The sequence below is a fragment of the Schistocerca americana genome, chromosome 6 (assembly GCF_021461395.2).
Source record: "Schistocerca americana isolate TAMUIC-IGC-003095 chromosome 6, iqSchAmer2.1, whole genome shotgun sequence".
NCBI lineage: Eukaryota > Metazoa > Arthropoda > Insecta > Orthoptera > Acrididae > Schistocerca > Schistocerca americana.
In genome coordinates this window covers 98,199,730-98,221,728 of record NC_060124.1, presented here as the reverse complement: position 1 = coordinate 98,221,728, position 21,999 = coordinate 98,199,730, and positions in this window count along the sequence as shown.

Below are 21,999 nucleotides of genomic sequence, written 5' to 3'. Positions count from 1 at the left end.
GCATTAGAGATACTATTTCACAATTGTTTCCAGCTGTCGTGACAGTTCACTGCATGAAAATCGGACATTGCGTCCAGAATTCCACCCATGGCAACCATAATTTCTTCAACAATTTTTGGTACAGTTCTCCATCGGCGTCTCCTAGGAGAAATTCACAAATCGCCAGTGCCTTCTAATTTCTGAATTATATTCTTCTGGCCTAGTGCGGAAAGAGGACCTCTCCGTATCCCTTTAATGCACCAACACATTTGCTGTTGTTTTCAGATAAGAGCTTTACACGTGAAGTGCTGCTCACCTTCTCCAAACCCATATTGTCTATCTGTAATTGACGCTCGTGTTTCAGCCCAACATCGTCACAACAGTACCAGTGCCTAATGGCAAGTCATGGCAGTAACACTACTAACGAAACAAGTACAGTAAATAGTTTTTTTTTACAATGAAATCAATACCTGTAACTGTAAACAGGCGTTGATATAAGTCAATGGGGACAGTTGAAAATGTGTGCCCCGACCAGAACTCGAACCCGGGATCTCCTGCTTACATGGCAGACGCTCTATCCATTTGACGTGAGCCACCGTGGATACAGAGGATAGTGCGACTGCAGGGACTTATCTCTGGCACGCCTCCGGTGAGACCCACTTTCGCAACTTATTGTCCCGTACTATATTCATAGTGCCCCTGCCCATCATTCTCATTACTCGCGACTTTACCGCCGATTCCCGTAAGAGTTCGGGCACTGTTTGTGCATCCACACAGAAGAAGATGATCAAATGACCGATGAGCCTTAACTACACTCCTGGAAATTGAAATAAGAACACCGTGAATTCATTGTCCCAGGAAGGGGAAACTTTATTGACACATTCCTGGGGTCAGATACATCACATGATCACACTGACAGACCCACAGGCACATAGACACAGGCAACAGAGCATGCACAATGTCGGCACTAGTACAGTGTATATCCACCTTTCGCAGCAATGCAGGCTGCTATTCTCCCATGGAGACGATCGTAGAGATGCTGGATGTAGTCCTGTGGAACGGCTTGCCATGCCATTTCCACCTGGCGCCTCAGTTGGACCAGCGTTCGTGCTGGACGTACAGACCGCGTGAGACGACGCTTCATCCAGTCCCAAACATGCTCAATGGGGGACAGATCCGGAGATCTTGCTGGCCAGGGTAGTTGACTTACAACCTCTAGAGCAGGTTGGGTGGCACGGGATACATGCGGACGTGCATTGTCCTGTTGGAACAGCGAGTTCCTTTGCCGGTCTAGGAATGGTAGAACGATGGGTTCGATGACGGTTTGGATGTACCGTGCACTATTCAGTGTCCCCTCGACGATCACCAGTGGTGTACGGCCAGTGTAGGAGATCGCTCCCCACACCATGATGCCGGGTGTTGGCCCTGTGTGCCTCGGTCGTATGCAGTCCTGATTGTGGCGCTCACCTGCACGGCGCCAAACACGCATACGACCATCATTGGCACCAAGGCAGAAGCGACTCTCATCGCTGAAGACGACACGTCTCCATTCGTCCCTCCATTCACGCCTGTCGCGACACCACTGGAGGCGGGCTGCACGATGTTGGGGCGTGAGCGGAAGACGGCCTAACGGTGTGCGGGACCGTAGCCCAGCTTCATGGAGACGGTTGCGAATGGTCCTCGCCGATACCTCAGGAGCAACAGTGTCCCTAATTTGCTGGGAAGTGGCGGTGCGGTCCCCTACGGCACTGCGTAGGATCCTACGGTCTTGGCGCGCATCCGTGCGTCGCTGCGGTCCGGTCCCAGGTCGACGGGCACGTGCACCTTCCGCCGACCACTGGCGACAACATCGATGTACTGTGGAGACCTCACGCCCCACGTGTTGAGCAATTCGGCGGTACGTCCACCCGGCCTCCCGCATGCCCACTATACGCCCTCGCTCAAAGTCCGTCAACTGCACATACGGTTCACGTCCACGCTGTCGCGGCATGCTACCAGTGTTAAAGACTGCGATGAAGCTCCGTATGCCACGGCAAACTGGCTGACACTGACGGCGGCGGTGCACAAATGTTGCGCAGCTAGCGCCATTCGACGGCCAACACCGCGGTTCCTGGTGTGTCCGCTGTGCCGTGCGTGTGATCATTGCTTGTACAGCCCTCTCGCAGTGTCCGGAGCAAGTATGGTGGGTCTGACACACCGGTGTCAATGTGTTCTTTTTTCCATTTCCAGGAGTGTATATATAAATGAAGATGGTATCTGCTGTTTCGGACATGTCCGAAAGAATAGATATCATCTTCATATACAAATAGTTTTCTGCCTACACTGGCTCACGCAGCGGAAGTTTAAACATGGCTGCTCTGTAAGCCGGTTACCAATAAGGTCGGTACATATGAGGCTTGAGGTGCCGCCCAGTTGTGTCAGTACTGGCTCGTGCATAAAAATGTTTAATGATCAGTACATTAAGCCCATGACGCTGATTCAGATGTAGAAATAATCTAATTTCCTCACAGTGAAAAACAGCTAGATTTCCTTTCTGATCTATGATGTACAAATCAAGATGGTCTAATTCCTGTATAGTTACTGGGAAATATATTTGCCTGTCTGGCAGCGAAACAATTTTGTGACCTGCACCCACTACATGATAAAATTTGTGTGAATTAATCTGTCATTAAGATATGAATTCGTTGCGATATTACACTAAACAAGAATCGACGAAATGACCAGAAATTCGCCCCATACATTTAATTACTATTAGTTGCCAACTCATGGCTCCCTGAGAAACGTGGTAGTGATCGTATTGAATCTTTGAGCCTAAAGTCTGTTGTGTGTTTTGTTCTTTTTATCCCTGTTTGTTTATAATTCAAAACCCTTCTACATTTCATACATTCAAATCGTCTTTATCATATGAGCTGGCAGGTATTACCACAACATCACTACTTTCGATACGTAGTCTATTATTCACCTAAGTGACATTAGGTATGCACTTATATTTCCAGACAAATCAATGCAGTATTTCACTCCTCCTTGCTTGGATCTATTAGGGGAAGTAGTTCACTTTTAACAATGATGAGAGCTCTTTTAAAGTAGGAGAGTACAACATCACAGCTATACGCCAATTTATTTAGTGATATGAATACCGCTTCTTTTATTGCAATTGTCAGGAAAACCATTAAACAGAAATGACTGCAGGGATACGAATTTAAGTCTTGATAGCGTCGAAAATATTGTTCTTGTCATTAAAATATCGATATAAATCTTCATGTCGTATCCAATCAACACACGAGTCCCATATGAGTCAAAGCAAAATATGCAACCCAGTGAGTGCCATATCATTCTGGAATATCTAAACTGATAACAACACTTTCTATGCATTTACACATCTTCTTTAGCAACCAATCCCACATAAACACTATACAGAATCATGGAATCTTGAGTTTCTTATTTTGAATTTCTTGACGAATTTAAGCAGATCAGAATCTGTACGCGGTCTGCTTTGTAGTACAGTTAGAGGGTTTTGTTGTATGGTTTCAAATAAAGTTCCTTACTGATAGTGAATGCTTCCATTGTCCTGTTATGTCTTTTAGCTTCCTGTTGTCTCTGCTCAGTATTTTTGAGTTCTTCACTGTCAGCAAATGCTTCGACTGCTGATAGCCCTGCGAGCACTGGAATTAGGAACAGAAGGTTCCTCCAGATGTCTTAGGTATGGGTAGGACCATAGGTGTTTTAACTCGACATATTATTTATCGTCTTCTTTCCTCCTTCTTATTCTTCTTCTTTTTCTACTTCTTCTTCCTTTCTGATTCAAAATATTTTTACCAGCTGCCATGGCTGTCTGTGCAATTTCTTAAAAAATATCCACTACTTTTCTCTTCTTTCGTGTATGATGAGCAGTGTTCACAATTTGTTTCAAGTTCAATCCAGCACCCATTTTAAGTCTGGCACACATACCTTTATCAACTCAAATGCTGCATGTGTATTCCTATGCCTATATCCTTTCTTCAACGCTTATATTCGATCTTCCACATGATGATTTCTATTTGTGGCATAACCAATATCATGTTCCTTACAGACATAGCCCATTATATTAATTCTCTTGTCTCGATGAGCTACTCACTTTTTCACCTTTATTCTAGTTCCATAGTATCTTGCCGACGTTACTGTAGTTGAAATATTAACTTATCGAGAATACGCTAGTATTCTGATGTGCTTACTAGCACTCATGTCACATCATTGTCTTGTTTCACGTTTATGAGTTCTGCTTGTATACCAAATCTTGAATGTTCACCCATCTGTTCTTCTTTGGTGAGAAGCATAGACATTTAATTAATGCCTTGTCCCTTCCACAGCTGATAACATGCTCCATGAGATACACTTGTTGTTCAGAGCTGTTCCTCAATTGCTCTCTGTAGAAACTTCTGGCAATTTATTCAACACCTTCTCCTTAGAGATACAAGTTCTTGGGTCCATGTATTGCGCTTTGGAAACTGTGCATATCTCCACTGATCGGTGGTATGACTTCTCAAAGACAATTTTGTATTTTGAAAGAGGTACCAAACCACATATATTAAATGTCTGCTTACACGGATCCATCATCTTCATTCAATGGTATACTGTACTTGGAAGTCTGTTATCACATATCACAACAGCTCTCATCTTAATCGTAGTGTGGCTAGTTCTGTTAGAGTGCTCTAGTCATTTGTATAACATCAGAGATAAATGCTCATTCTCATACACTTTTTTATGGTCCTGTTCAGACGCACCACACTACTTGCCTTCATGGGAGAGAACGTCGTGTGGTGGCTTATAACATATCGTTCTATTACTGCCTTCAAATATATGTTTCATTACTGCCTTCAAATGTCTGTTGTAAAATTGAACCCTGCCGTAGGATTGAAGAGTGTGAGGCCATCTATTTGTCCCCCTCCGGCGCAGTTGCTCAGCCAACTACCAAAATTTTAATTGTTCAAGGGATACAGTACTTTTTCAGCCACCAGGGCCCACCAATGGTGCTGACATATGGAAGAAAAATAGAAGTCACACGCTTCACCGTTTAGAAAGAGTCACTGCCACCCACGATAAACTTCTTGAAAATCGATTGCAAGTGGTTGTAAATTGTTTCAGTGTACATATTCCAATGAGCTGCGTTGCCGTTATAAAGGTTTAACTTTCAATTCTATTACTTTTTTATTGTGATACGAAATAAAAAGTGAAAGGTAGGCATATGAAATTAAATGGAGCACGTTAAAAAATACACCAATTAGGGACAGGTTATTTGCGGGAACAAATACGCTAGAAATAGCAAACTCTAACGGATGTCGTGAGATAAATTAAACCCACTCTCCCCACTCCACAACTTAGGAATATCGTGTACTTTCTCAGAAGCTTTCTCTTAAGGGATGAATCATAAGGCAGCCTAAGAAGGACGATTTTATTACCGTACAATTAGAAACCGCAAGCTGTTGGGTATGGGTGGGGAGTTTTGGAAAATCTTTGTCCGAGATTTCCAACAGGACTGCGAACTGATGTTAGTAGATAACACTAAAAGGAACACGACGTGGAGAAACTTAAACAGAGGCAAGCATTTTAACTCCTTCTGGGTATAACAGTATTTGCGAAATGTGTCAAAATTTTATTCTTCGGTCTGAATCCTACCAGTTAACAGTACAACAAAAGTTGTCTAAATTTTCTAGATTTAGTTTATCCACAGGGACGGCATCTGACGTAAGTTTCCGTGTGCACGAATTATATTAATGATGGCCTTACCCGTTGTCCATTTCGCAAAGTACTACACTGCAAACAGTGCGCGGAATGAAATAAGTGGTGAATATATACATTGGTGTCAAATTGTTTAGTGCGTATACTACGCCATTTAGGTAATAAGCAGGCGAAACAATATCGCTGATGGATCCCTTTCCTCAAGTCAGTACGAAACTGATATGGGCGATACTTTGAAAACCGCAGATGCACATTCTATATCACATTTCTTAAGATTGCTACATCTACATCTACATTTATACTCCGCAAGCCACCCAGAGGTGTCTGGCGGAGAGCATTTTACGTGCCACTGTCATTACCTCCCTTTCCTGTTCCAGTCGCGTATGGTTCGCGGGAAGAACGACTGTCTGAAAGCCTCCGTGCGCGCTCTAATCTCTCTAATTTTACATTCGTGATCTCCTCGGGAGGTATAAGTAGGGGGAAGCAATATATTCGATACCTCATCCAGAAACGCACCCTCTCGAAACCTGGCGAGCAATCTACACCGCGATGCAGAGCGCCTCTCTTGCAGAGTCTGCCACTTGAGTTTATTAAACATCTCCGTAACGCTATCACGGTTACCAAATAACCCTGTGACGAAACGCGCCGCTCTTCTTTGGATCTTCTCTATCTCCTCCGTCAAACCGATCTGGTACGGATGCCACACTGATGAGCAATACTCAAGTATAGGTCGAACGAGAGTTTTGTAAGCCACCTCCTTTGTTGATGGACTACGTTTTCTAAGCACTCTCCCAATGAATCTCAACCTGGTACCCGCCTTACCAACAATTAATTTTATATGATCATTTCACTTCAAATCGTTCCGCACGCATACTCCCAGATATTTTACAGAAGTAACTGCTGCCAGTGTTTGTTCCGCTATCATATAATCATACAATAAAGGATCCTTCTTTCTATGTATTCGCAATACATTACATTTGTCTTAGCATTACATGCATATACCTTACATGCACATACATTACATTTGACTTAGCCGCCGCGCTCGCTGCCGCGCGGCTTCTGATTGGCTGGGTAGCCTGTGGCGCGCGACTCAAATCGTGGCGCGCATTCAAATCCGGTCAACACGGGCCCTAGTATTACTAGGCCCGTGTTGCAGAATAATTCACTTCCGGTCGGTTGCGCAACACTCTGATAAGGCGCGCTGGCGCAGACCGGACGATGACGTCATGATAAGCTTTGAGCTTTACTGTCAGCAGTCATCTTAATAATCGTTATCGTAGCCGATGGCAGCTCTGTATTTTTATCTCTCCGAAGAAGTGCCTTACAGATTAATAATAAGTATATCGAACTCAAGTTAATATTTTGTTCCAGGTTGTTACTGTACCAGAAGAGTCGAAGATAGATTTGTCCCAATCACCTGATATGTGGGATTTACGTAACTATGTCTAGCAGTTTGATAGTACGAGGCAACAATATCCTAGTAAAAACGAAGTAAAAAGGAAGAAAACGGCGAAAAAATACTGACCGACGAAAGAAGGAAGTACAGCAATGTTTATGGAAAGAAAGAAATGAAGCATCACCAGGGGGAAAATGGTCCTGTCGGAGCGCAAATTCTGCCTCAGTCTTCATTTCACTCTCCTCACCAAAAATTTTAGCATTCGAACATATTCGCTCTTTTTAACACACGTCGTTCTAAGCTTTCCCATCCATTCTCTCTTTGTTGTTAAGCATTCATATTCAGCACCATTCTCTCACTGCCACTGTCTATATACGTTTCTCTCCTAATCTCCTTTTTCTCCATCCATTTACAGTATATTCCACTGCCGCTGTCAACAATGCGTCTTCTCAGCTGAAAAATTCTATGGGTGGAACTTATTTTTTCTCCTACAACCCCGTGTTAAAGTCTACCCTCTCCTAAATGTAAGTGTTATAATTCCACTGTCTTGGGGGTAGTGGGGGGCGGGGCATGTAGACTCCCCAACCCCATGTAAACTATCCACTCAATTACATCTTTCTTTTTTGCTTGACCTTTCTGTCTTGCTCCCACTGATTTTATTTTGATTCCTCTTTGTCTTTCACTACACTCTCTGTCTCTCGCGCTGCCAATATCTCCTCTCACATCACTGTCTGCCAATGGCACTGTCTCATTTCTCTTCCACCGGCACAATCTCTCTGCTACGCCCTTTCAGTACCAGGAACCGCGAATATTTTCGCATGCCAAAATTTTTTGTTGAGGAAGACGGAATGAGGATTTGGGCAGCTCGTTTCCCATTTTACTGTCAGTCTTTTGGAAAGGAACATATTCGCATTACTGGTGTATTCTGTATGCATTTTTCGGGGGGTTCCGTTTTTTTCTGTGTTGCATCAGGGAATTAACTTATACAGGGTGAGTCACTAACTGTTGCCCCCTGGAATAACTAATAACTCCGGAAGTACGATAGTAGCTGAAAAGTTTGTGGGACAAATGTTGCATGGGACAACGGGGGCATAATGTGACGGTTTTTTTTCTAGGTGCACTCACGTCAGAGATATGAAGGTCAACTTTGCTTTTTTTTTTTTTAAATACGATGTTATATTTTGGTACTTAATATCTTATTACTTGATAGCGGCTATCGAGACGAATCCAGTGAAGTGTAACAGTAAGGTCTTTGAAGATCAACGAAGGTCACAAAGGTGGCATGAACGTCCATTGACAAAAGGTGTTCGAAGTAATGAGAGTTGTTATTTTCTTATCATGGGTTGAGTTGTAGTCCTTATCACTTCGGCACTTATCCAAGCACATGCTGTGGTAAAACTCTCTCTCATGTCTTCAGGTGTACTTGGAACGTCTTTATAAACAATGTCATTCACAAATACCCACAATAAAAAATCCAGAGGCGAAAAATGTACCGTACACCCATTGTGTTGAAACCACATTCTGTTCTTTGTTCCTAAAGGTATTTCTTTCAATAATGGACCTAATGTTTCTTTCAGGAATGTGGTGTACTTCTTACCATTAAGATCTCCTTCAATGACATAGGGGCCCATAATTCTGCCCTCTAGAGCCCCACACCATAAGTTCATCGACCACGGTTTTTGGTGTGTAACTTGTAGCACTCAACATGGATTTTCAGTTGCCCAGTAATGCTTGTTATAAAAATTAACTTTTCCATGGATGGTGAATGTAGCCTCATCAGTGAATAAAATCAAATTAATAAAAGTGTCATCCCTCTGAATCTGAAGTTGAGCCAGTTGGCAGAATGCAATGCGACGCATACAACACGTACCATTTAATTCTTGGTGGAGACTGATATGGTAAGGATGATATTTATGGCGATGCAGAACACGAACAACACTACTCTCGTTCATGTCATATTCCCTTACGGTTTGACGCGAACTAGCACAAGGATCTCGAACCACAGTGGCAATAATTTCTGATTCCTCGTTAGTAGCTTTCCTTTGCCAGATATGTTTCCGATGCGTTAAAGATGCAGTTGTTCTAAATTTATCATGCACTTATTTAAATGTACGACGTGAGTGCGTTGAGGATATATTTCAGCATGTACGTCTCTACCTCTCATTCATTTTCGTTGACATTCTTCGTAAATGAGAAGCATATCGACTAGTTCTTCGAAGGAATACATCATTTGCATTCGCTTGATTCGATGATATTAGTCTTACCGTTCCTATCAGTGTTGTACCGCTGAGTGGTCAGAACGACACACTGTCAATCCTAAGGGCCCGGGTTCGATTCCCGGCTGAGTCGGAGATTTTCTCCGCTTAGGGACTGGTTGTTGTGTTGTTCTAATCATCATCATTTCATCCTCATCGACGCACGGGAGGCCCTCGTCACACGCCATTTCATTTCATTTTTACTGCAAAACCGTAGAATAGTGTTTGCATGTCGATGGCTCGTTAGATGGACATGCCGTGTTCGGCGAATATTTACTATCTGCACGATATACGAGAGAGAATTATCAGAGCATATGCTTCCATAAGTGCCGAAGTGGCAAGGAATACCACTCAATCCATGATTAGAAGATTATAGCATTGCATTGATACCAATGGTTATCACTTCGAACACATTTTGTAAATGGACGTTCGTGCCACTTTTTTGATCTTCGTTGATCTTCAAAGGCCTTACTGTTACACATCATTAGATTCGTCTCGATAGCCGCTATCAGAAAATAAGTACCAAATTACTACAGCATCCCATTAAAAAAAAAAAAAACCTAAGTTGACCTTGATATCTCCTACGCTACCGCACCTAGCAACAAAAAACCACCATCATTTCATGGCCCCCGTTGTCCCATACATTTGTCCCACAAACGTTTCAGTTACTATTATACTTCAGAGTTATTCTAGGTGGCTATAGTTAGTAACTCATCCTGTATAAAACGAATTCTCTAGATCAGAAAAGTTAACATAGTTTATTTATATACCTCGACACCTGTAAACAACTAGTAAGTACTCATAAGCTAACTCCATCTGAAGATGTCTTGGAAGGTGGAGTCCTGCCGACCGACTTCCATGTCGTCTTCAGCCAATGGGGGTCACTGGATATGGATATTGTTTGGCAGTTTTCGTGGCCGCAGTCGGAGCCGGAGCCGCTGCTTCTCAATCAAGTAGCTCCTCAATTGACGCATTCACGTCACAAGGGCCGAGTGCACCGTGCTTGCCAACAGCGCCAACCAAGCGCTAGCCAAGCCCAACTGGCCGTAACTTCGGTGATCTGACGGAAACCGATGTTACCACAGCGGCAATGCCGTTGGCACACGCAATATAAGGTTGACGCAAAATCGTCTCACATCCTACAGAACTATACTTAATACACTGCTTTACATAACAAAGCACTACATTTAGGCTACAAGTACCGTATACCAAAAAGTGCGTTGTTGTTATTTGCAATTACAAAGAATTTCATATGACTTAAAATATTTTTGTGAGGTGCTTAGGCCGACAGGCAGTATCATAGAATAATTTCTAGGTCAGGACAGCCTGTATAAGCGTGATGTTCCATCATACAAGCACAGTGCGTCATAAGGTTTGTTTGGTGAAAAGATGGCGACTAAAAACATGGTTTGATGACCACAGAACCCTTGCGATGACTTAGAACCCCCTTCTACTTGCTCATTACGTTAGGACTGCATTTACTCTTCAGACAGGGTATTACGTGCATGTTTTACGTGAATAGGTACGGTAAGTTTGAACTTCTGGATCCTGGTTCGAATAGTGATTGAAAGGTGGCTACACTGAGCCACTGCGCCAGAGATTGCGCCAAAGAGTATTATTAAGCCGCCTCCACAGTGCTTGGAGAGAACTCGTAGAAGTCAGTGCTTGTCGAGAGCTCGTAGTAGTCAGTGCCTGTCGAGGACTCGGGGTAGTCTGTGCTGAGATGTTGTAGCAGAGAGTGTTTATTGAGATATGCTAGTAGGCAGTGCTTGCTGAGATGTGATGTTGGAGAGTTCTGGTCGAGATGTGATAGTAGAGAGTCGGTGTGAGATATATTGTAAGGATTAGAGTGATTTTCATCAATATAAATGAGGTAACAAACTTCGTTTCCTTTTTTTTCATTATTTCAGTGTCCTAAATAATGTGTCATTACAGGTTCAGTCAACAAAGCATCTGGCGTGTGTTCTTGTATTAGAGTTTAATTCTGCTTTCCTTACGCAATTATAGTATTTCTAATTTTCTTTTATCACGTCAGTATAATTGGTATTTAAAAATTCTTGTCTTGTTGAAGAAGAACCGTGCCAGATGTGCGTTGAGTCATACTTCCACACACAGAACAGTTACTCTTGTGCTTGTTGTTGCGTTGGTTTTATAGTTGCTGGGGACTTAATTAATTAACTGTGTTAATGAAAATTTTCTTTCATTCTTTGTTGTTATTCTATGCAGTCAGATTGCGTAATAATTCTAGTCAGGGCCAACCGATTACGAAACAGCGTAATCGGACATACAGCTACTAAAAATATTTGCATTGTATTTAATTAAGTCCCCATGCACGTGGCGACCGCTGTTTAGGATCGTCCCTTGGAATCTTCTGATTGTAAAAATAGTAGACCGTAGTATTGTTGTAGTAATCTGTAGTTTAGTAATTGTAGTCTATTTTGCATGTGTAGATTTGGTAATTGTCATTCTTCTAATGGTATTTTTTCTCAGAATTTGATGTGTTGTCTTGTATACGCGTTTGACAATTTAGTGCAATTATTTCAATTGTTCGATTGATCGTGTTTGAGGGAGACATTTCATGTAAATGGTATTGTTGGAGATAAGGAGGCATTGTGTGTGATTTTCGGACAGTGACGAGTTTTGTATATTTTGTAAATGATTACGCGGTCGATGAAAAAGGCAAAAATGATGAATAGCCAGAATAACGAAATTGTTGACATGGCGAACTCGCCAACACAGGAGAACAGTATGATGAATAATGGAGTTGAAAACAATTTAATAAGTCGGGAAAATAGTCCGGAAACAGTTCAAAATTTTTCACAATCGAAAAATTCTCAGATTGCGTGGTTAACGACAGAAGAAATGGAGCAGTTAATGAGTGCAATATTAAATTTCGGATCACAGTTGGAATCTGAATTAAAAACAGTGGGATCTGAATTAAAAACAGTGGTATCTGAATTAGAAACAGTGGGATCTGAATTAAAAACAATGGGATCACAGTTACGATCTGAATTAAAAACAGAGATGGAAGCAATGGCAACACGGTTAAGTTCACGAATAGGGACATGTTTCAACATGAAAGATGAATCAAACAAATAAATTAGAGAAGAAGTGCAACCAATTTTGAATGCTCACAATAATAGTTTAATTTCAACAGAAATTAGACAAGAGGAACAGGACAGAGAACGGGAAGAAAAAGATCGCGTGATAGTGCAAAAATATTCAGAGTTAAATTTGCAACGCGCACACGATAAGGAAGAAATATTTGAGAGAATCGAGGAATCCGTACCAAATGACAGATTAAATAACTTAACACAACAATATGAACAGTTAACTACTAAATGTGACAACACCGAAACCCGAGTCGCGACATTTACAGAAGACGTAAATACACAGAAAGAACAATTAAGTCACTCATCGGAAAGAGTTGAGGAGATCTCAGATAAATTGACAAGTGTTACTTTAGCAGAAGGGTTTGAAGAAAATAATTTGTTTCATTTACGGGATGCAACAAGAGAGCGCCAGGCGCGCGAACTTGACAATAATCAACATTGGGACTGGCACAGACGCGGTAGGTCTTTGTCGCCACGAGGCGAAAACTTTGACTATAAACACTTTTTGACTGTACGGAAATTTAAGATCTTTCGTATTTCTAAGAATGAGATACATCCATGTTCATGGTTAGATCATTTTACGTACGCACTTCCGCCAGATGTGCCACAAAGTCACAAACTAGAAATTATGTGCGGCTGTTAAGGTCCTCAGGGGATTCACTACTCTAAGTGAATATGTGCCGTAGCGAGCATAGGGCCCCGAGGTGTAGTGGTGCTATTTCCCTTTTAGTTTTCTGCACCGCTGCCTACTCTTTTACTATTCTTTGCATCTGTCAAACCAACTCTTCGACTATCAATCTATCTAGAGAGCAAGTAAACATTAACCGGATATGACTATGTTACCCAAAAGTGACTTTGGAATTTACCGTTTGGACTTACTGTATTTTCTGCAGCATTCATTTGTAGTTTGAGCGGGGTTTTGCCTGTTTATCTTCGTGACAATATTACTTCTTATGTTGACGATATTCTTATTGCCAAACGTTTTTGGAGTGAGCACAACAAAATTTTGGATTCATTGTTACGTATCTTTGCAAGAGTTGGCATTACAGTGAACTTGGAAAAATCTGAATTTGGTCGTTCTCAGCTGAAATTTCTCGGTCACATTATTTCTACAGAAGGTATTCTTCCTGATCCAAAAAAATTAGACGCTATTCGTAATTATGCTGTTCCTACTACAAAACGTGATGTTCGTAGTTTCCTTGGTGTCTGTAATTTTCTTCGACGCTTTGTTAGATTGGACGATTTGGCCACACCTCGTTTATGTGAACTATCTGGAAAGAAATCTAATTGGTGTTGGGATGAGGAAGCTCAATCAGAATTTGAACAACTTCGTGATGCTTTAGTTGCTGCTCCACTTCTTTCACATCCGGATTTATCTAAAGATTTTTGTTTGGCGACAGACTCATCATACAAAGGCCTAGGTGCACATTTATTTCAAGAGATAGAAGAAAACGGCGTTGTAGTACAGAAGACTATTGCATTTGGAAGTCGTGTTCTCTCTAAATCAGAAAAGAATTATTCGATTACGGAACTTGAAGCTTTGGCTGTTGTTTGGGCTTTCACAAAATTTCGGACATTTTTGTTTGGCACACATACTAAGGTTTATACCGATCATCGAGCTCTGGAATTTCTTATGTCAACAAAATTAACTCATGGCAGATTGTCACGATGGGCGTTGTACCTACACGAGTTTGATTTTAGTATTGTTTACATACAGGGTTCTTCAAATATTGTTGCTGATGCTTTATCGCGTGCACCTATTGGTTTGAAACAAAGTGCTGAAGAGGACTGCATAGAAAACAATTATTGTTTGATGTATATTCAAGGTGTTGTGTTTGCGAACTTTATTTCGTCTTCGCTCCAGGACATCGCTAAGGAGCAAAATAAGGATCCAATCTGGAAGGACATTAAGGAGAAGTGGAGGAGAAAGGAAAGCGTAGCGATTAGACAGCATTATTTAGTCCGCAATGACATTCTTTTTAAACGAAAATCGGTTGACAACTCTGTTTGGTTAGTTTGTATTCCTGATGAGTGGGTTAATAAGCTGATTTGGTAGACGCATTTCAGTTATGCACACTTTGGTCCCAGAAAATGCTTTCATAAATTACGAGAAAATTCCTACTTCAGTAATATGCAAAAACGTATTCGATCTGTTCTGGCCAAATGCAAATTATGTTAAAAGGCTAAGCCGCCCACAGTTTCTCACAGAGCACCGTTGTTTCCTATCATTCCAGCGAAATTAAAGGAGATGGCTGCAGTCGATTTGTTCGGTCCAGTGGTTCGTTCTACTAATGGTTTTGCGTACATTTTCGTAGCAGTGGAGTTGACGTCAAAATATGTATGTTTTACACCTTTACGCAAAGCAACAGCTCGTTCAGTATCTAACGCTTTCATCAAACATTTTCTTAAAGAAGTTGGTCATGTTGATAAGGTTATATCAGATAATGGATCACAGTTTCACTCTAAAATTTGGCTTCGTACTCTACAGCGTCGTAAAATTAAACCAATTTTCATTTCACTTTTTTACTCTCAATCTAACGCTTCAGAGAGATGGATGAAGGAAATCAATAAATTGTGTCGTCTTTATTGTCATCAGAATCACAGAACGTGGGATCAGTATCTTCATATTTTTCAAAACATTCTGAATGAACTTCCTAATGACTCAACTTCTTTACCGCCTTTACTGATATTAAAAAACAAGGCACCGACAAATCGCATATCTGATATCGTTCCTTTTCCGCCTACACGGAAACTGCGGCATTCTGAAGTTGTCAACCTGGCTCTACGAAATATTGCATCTGCGGCTGCTAGAAGAGAGAAATCAGCTAAGCGTCCTGGTCGTTCAAAAATCTTGTCAGTTGGTCAGAAGGTGTTAATTAAGTCTCATCGTTTATCTCACAAAGGAAAAGGCTTGTGTCGCAAATTTTTTCTGCTTAATAACGGTCCATATAGAATTCGTAAAATTATTCATGATAACATTGTCGAAGTAGAAACTCTTAAATCTCGACGCTCTAAAGGAATACATCATATATCTAACGTAAAAATTTTTGTGGAATGACATACTTTAGAGAAACTCACAGCTACATGTAAACATGCGGAGAGTACAAGGATACCGCCCTGTGTTTTGGCGGCGGCACATACTCAAAGCAACAGTCAAGTCTGCGCGCCGCACAAGGCAGTCGTTGCCCGCGAACAATTGCTTCCTACGTCACGCGCCTACAGCTGATCGAGCGCTCAGTGCGAATGCACTGACTGCCGTAAACAAATACACAGTTTAATTTTTCCCATTAAATTCAGTATAGAGCTATAGTGACTTGATGAATTATGTTATTAACATTCAGTATTTTTCAGGATACGGTTCTATAAAATATTTAAGAACTTCAGGTAAATTCTGTGTGTCTCCGACGTTAAGAGGACTTACTATCGAGAAATTTTCAGGAAGAATGTAATTTCCAGGAAGAAACTAATAAACTAAAAAAGGTAACTATTAATTGAGTTCATTTTTCAGGTAACATATTTCCACTTAGGTACGTACTTTAGACGTAATTTGCTGCTCGCGTTTACGTGATTCATACTTTGTGCTAATTTCATGTTCTATGAATTTACGTCTGAAGCCACGTGCTTGCGTACATTTGCTGATTTTTGTCAATGTTTTATTAATGAACAGGATTGTTATTTGTATATATTATGCATCGCTTGGCTGCACTGCTTTTTCACTGATGTCATACTTTTTAATTATGTGCCTGCTGTGCTTATTTATTTAAATTATAATTGTCACCTGATTAGTTGTGCTGATATGTATGTAAGTTATCCTTTGTGATTTATCTGCTTGCGCCTTCATGTTTACTTATTAAGATGACATATGAACATTTATTTGCTTATGCTGATATGATGCTAATGACCTGTTTGCTGCTATGCGTATGGATTGCATATTTATACATATCTGTTGATGTCATAACTACTCTTTAATTTGGTGTATAGAAATGCTGATATACTGTGTACAAACAGAGAGTTTAGGTCACACTATTGGATTAATTATAGATTGTTCGCTTGGCAGAGCCTCGTTGTAAGGATTGTGCTGCATCCACTTGTTGACATTCTGTTCTCTACTGGTATATTTACTCGCTATTGCTTGTTTTGCTTCCGCTCAGTGCCTTATATTTTTAAGATAGGAAAATGAACTGCTATAATTCGACGAACGACATTGGTACAAAGAACTTCGTTGAAGTCACATGAGCTGGAGGTTTTATGGAAGCTGTATAAATTTATGCTAATATCACATCTCAGCAAGCACTGCCTACTAGCACATCTCAATAAACACTCTCTGCTACAACATCTCAGCACAGTGAAAGGTGGCTACACTGTGCCACTGCGCCAGAGAGTGCGCCAAAGAGTACTATTAAGCCGCCTCCACAGTGCGTGTTACGAGATCGTAGCAGTCAGTGCTTGTTAGGAGATCGGAGAGGACAGTGTGTGTTGGGAGTTCGTAGCAGGCACTGCTTGTCGTGAAATCGGAAGGATATGTTGTAGTAAAAAGTGTTGTTCCTTGTTTTATGCAGTTATTTGATGGGAGAGATAGCAGATGTTATTGTAATGAGTGCATTTCGTCAATATATATGAAGGTAAAATTTATAATGTTCCTTTATTAGTTGTGTATCTGAAATAATGTGTCACTACAGGTTCAGTCAACAAAGCATCTGGCTCGTGTTCTTGTATTAGAGTGAATTTTGGTTTTCTTGCGTAATTATAGTTTTTCTAAATTTCTTTTGTCACGTCGGTATAATTGGTATTTAAGAATTCTTGTCTTGTTTGAGAAGAACCGTGCCAGATGTGGACGTTGAGTCACACTCCCACATACAGAACAGTTACTTTTGTGCTTATTGGTTTTGTTGGTTTTTTAGTTGCTGGGGACTTAATTAATTAACTGTGTTTACTGAAATTTTCTTACATTGTTCTCTGCAGTCAGATAGCGTAACAATTCTAGTCAGGGCCAACCGATTACGAGACTTACGTAATCGGACAGACAGTTACAAAAGTATTTTCAATCACGTAAATTTAAATAAGCCCCCATGCACGTGGCGACCCTGCCAGGATCGTCCCTTGGAATTTTTCTAATTGTGAAAATTGTAGACTGTAGTATTGTTGTAGTAATTTTGAGTTTAGTGATTGTAGTCAGTATTGAGTGTGTAGATTTGGTAATTGGCATTCTTCTAATGGTATTTTTCAAAATTTAATTTTTATTGCCTTGTATACGCGTTTGACAATTTTGTGCAATTATTTCAATTGTTCGTTAATCGTGTTTGAGGGAAACATCTCGTGTGAATAGTACTGTTGGAGATAAGGACTCATTGTGTGTGATTTTCGTACAGTGACGAATCTTTCGTATATTTTGTAAATGATTACGCGATCAATGAAAAAGGCAAAAATGATGAATAGTGAGAATGACGAAATTGTTCACATGGCGAACTCGCCAACAGAGGAAAACAGTATGGTGGATAATGAGGTGGAAAACAATGTGATAAGTCGGGAAAATAGTCCGGAACCATTTCAAAATTTTTCTCAATCAGAAAATTCACAGAATACGAGATCAACGATAGAAGATTCTGGAATAGTATCGAACACAGATAGCTTTATAGCCATGCAGAAGGAAGCTGGTTTTGTGGGAAATGTGAGGGGTGAAAAGAATTTTGAAACAGTTACTATGGAGCAGTTGATGAGTGCTATATTAAATGTGGGATCACAGTTACGATCTGAATTAAAAACAGATATGGAAACACAAATAGGAACAATTAAAACTGATATAGGAACTATTAAAACTGAGATGGGAACAATTAAAACACAAATGGGAACAATGGAAACACGGATGGGAACAATGGAAACTCGGTTAGGATCTGAATTAAAAACAGAGATAGGAACAATTAAAACAGAGATGGGAACTTTGGAAACACGGTTAGATTCAAGAATAGGGACATGTTTCAAAAATATGAAAGATGAATTAAAGAAAGAAATCAGGGAAGAAGTACAACCGATTCTGAATTCTCACAATAATAGATTAATTGCAGTAGAAATCAGACAAAGGGAACAGGATAGAGAACAGGAAGAAAGAGATCGCGTGATAGTACAGAATTTTTCAGAGTTAAATTTACAACGTGCAAAGGATAAGGAAGAAATATTTGAGAGAATCGAAGGATCCGTACCAAATGACAGATTAAATAACCTAACACAACAATATGAACAGCTAGCTACCAAATGTGACAATACTGAAACCCGAGTCGCGACACTTACGGAAGACGTAAATAAACAGAAAGAACAATTTGGTGACTTATCGGAAAGAGTGGAGGAAATTTCAGATAAACTGACAAATCTTAGTTTACATGGGGACAGAGATTCGGATGATACAGCTCCATTACCATTTGCAGAAACCGAAGAATACCAGAACATAAATAAGCATGTTGAAAATCAGGGAAAATTTAATGAACGCGTGAAAAGGGAATTTGAGGCATTACGAAAGCAAGTCAAGCTGATCGAAGGGGAAATTGTAGGAAAAGATAGCAGAAGAAATTTAGAATCACAGGTAGCAGAGGGGTTTGAAGAAAATAATTTGTTTCATTTACGGGATGCAACAAGAGAGCGCCAGGCGCGCGAACTTTACAATAATCGACATTCGGACCGGGACAGACGCGGTAGGTCTTTGTCGCCACGAGGCGAAAACTTTGACTATAAACACTTCTTAACTGTTTGGAAGATTAAGATATTTCGCAATTCGAAGAACGACATACATCCATGTGCATGGTTAGATCAATTTATGTACGCACTTCCGCCAAAGTTGCCATTAAGTCACAAACTAGAAATTATGTGCAGCTATTAAAGTCCTCAGGGGATTCACTACTCTAAGTGAATATGTGCCGTAGCGAGCATAGGGCCCCGAGCTGTAGTGGTGCTATTTCTCTTTTAGTTTTCTGGACCGCTGCCTACTCTTTTACTATTCTTTGCATCTGTCAAACCAGCTCTTCGACTATCAATCTATCTAGAGAGTAAGTGAACAATAACCTGATATGACGATTGTACCTAAAAGTGATTTTGTAAATTACCATGTGGAGTTACTGTACTTTCAGCAGCATTCATTCGTAGCTTAAACGAAATGTTACTTGTTTATCTTCGTGACAATATTACTTCTTATGTTGACGACATTCTTATTGCTAAACGTTCTTGGAGTGAACACAACAAAATTTTGGATTCATTATTACGTATCTTTGCAAAAGTTGGCATTACAGTAAACTTGGAAAAATCTGAATTTGGTCGTTCTCAGGTGAAAATTTCTCGGTCACATTATTTCTACAGAAGGTATTCTTCCTGATCCAGAGAAATTAGACGCTATTCGTAATTATGCTGTTCCTACTACAAAACGTGATGTTCGTAGTTTCCTTGGTGTCTGTAATTTTCTTCGACGCTTTGTTAAATTGGACGATTTGGCCACACCTCGTTTTTGCGATCTATCTGGAAAGTTCTTTTTAAACGAAAATCGGTCGACAACTCTGTTTGGTTAGTTTGTATTCCTGATGAGTGGGTCAATAAATTGATTTGGTATACGCATTTCAGTTATGCACACTTTGGTCCCAGAAAATGCTTTCATAAATTACGAGAAAATTGTTATTTCAGTAATATGGAAAAACGTATTCGATCTGTTCTTGCCAAATGTAAATTATGTCAAATGGCTAAGCCTCCAACGATTTCTCACAGAGCACCGTTGTTTCCCGTCATTCCAGCGAAATTAAAGGAGATGGCTGCAGTCGATTTGTTTGGTCCAGTGGTTCGATCTACTAATGGTTTTGCGTACATTTTCGTAGCAGTGGAGTTGACATCAAAATATGTGTGTTTTACACCGTTACGCAAAGCAACAGCTCGTTCAGTATCTAACGCTTTTATCAAACATTTTCTTAAAGAAGTTGGTCACGTTGATAAGGTTATATCAGATAATGGATCACAGTTTCGTTCTAAAATTTGGCTTCGTACTCTACAGCGTCGTAAAATTAAACCAATCTTCATTTCACTTTTTCACCCTCAATCGAACGCTTCAGAGAGATGGATGAAGGAAATCAATAAATTGTGCCGTCTTTATTGTCATCAGAATCACAGAACTTGGGATCAGTATCTTCATATTTTTCAAAATATTCTGAATGAACTCCCTAATGACTCAACTTCTTTACCGCCTCTATTGATATTAAAAAATAAAGTACCAACAAATCGCATTTCTGAAATCGTTCCTTTTCCGCCTTCACGGAAACTGCGGCATTCTGAAGTTGTCAACCTGGCTCTACGAAATATTGCATCTGCGGCTGCTAGAAGAGAGAAATCAGTTAGACGTCCTGGTCGTTCAAAAATCTTGTCAGTTGGTCAGAAGGTGTTAATTAAGTCCCACCGTTTGTCTCACAAAGGAAAAGGCTTATGTCGCAAATTTTTTCTGCTTTATAACGGCCCATATAGAATTCGCAAAATTATACATGATAACAATGTCGAAGTAGAAACTCTTAAATCTCGACGCTCTAAAGGAATACATCATATATCAAACGTTAAAATTTTTGTGGAATGATATACTTTTGAAAAATTTTTGTAGAATGACATACTTGTGAGAAACTAACAGCTAGATGTAAACACGCAGAGAGTACAAGGATACCGCGCTGTGTTTTGGCGGCGGCACATACTCAAAGCAACAGTCAAGTCTGCGCGCCGCACAAGGCAGTCGTTGACCGCGAACAATGACTTCCTACGTCACGCGCCTACAGCTGATCGAGCGCTCAGTGCGAATGCACTGACAGACGTAAACAAATACACAGTCTAATTTCTCCGACTAAATTCAGTATAAAGCTATAGTGACTTGATGAATTCTGTTATTAACATTCAGTATTTTGCAGGATACGGTTCTATAAAATATTTAAGAACTTCAGGTAAACTCTGTGTGTCTCCGACGTTAAGACGACCTGCTATCGAGAAATTTTCAGGAAGAATGTAATTTCCAAGAAGAAACTAATTAACTAAAAAAGGGTAACTATTAATTGAGTTTATTTTTCAGGTAACATATTTCCACATAGGTACGTACTTTAGACGTAATTTGCTGCTCGCGATTACGTGATTCATACTTTGTGCTAAATTTTATGTTCTATGGATTTACTTGTGAAGCGACGTGCTTGTGTACATTTACTGATTTTGACAATTATTGATTAATGAACAGGGTTGTTATTTGTATATATTATGCATCGCTTGGCTGCTATGCTTTTTCACTGATGTCATATTTTTTTTAATTATGTGCCTGCTGTGCTTATTTATTTAAATTATAATTGTAACCTGATTTTTTGTGCGGATGTGTTTAGGTATGTAAGTTATACTTTGTCATTTATCTGCTTGCGGCTTCATGTTTACTCATTAAGATTACATATGAACATTTATTTGCTTATGCTGATATGATGCTAATGACTTGTTTATTACGTAAGATATATGTTTGCTGCTTTTCGTATGGATTACATATTTACACATTTCTGTTTTG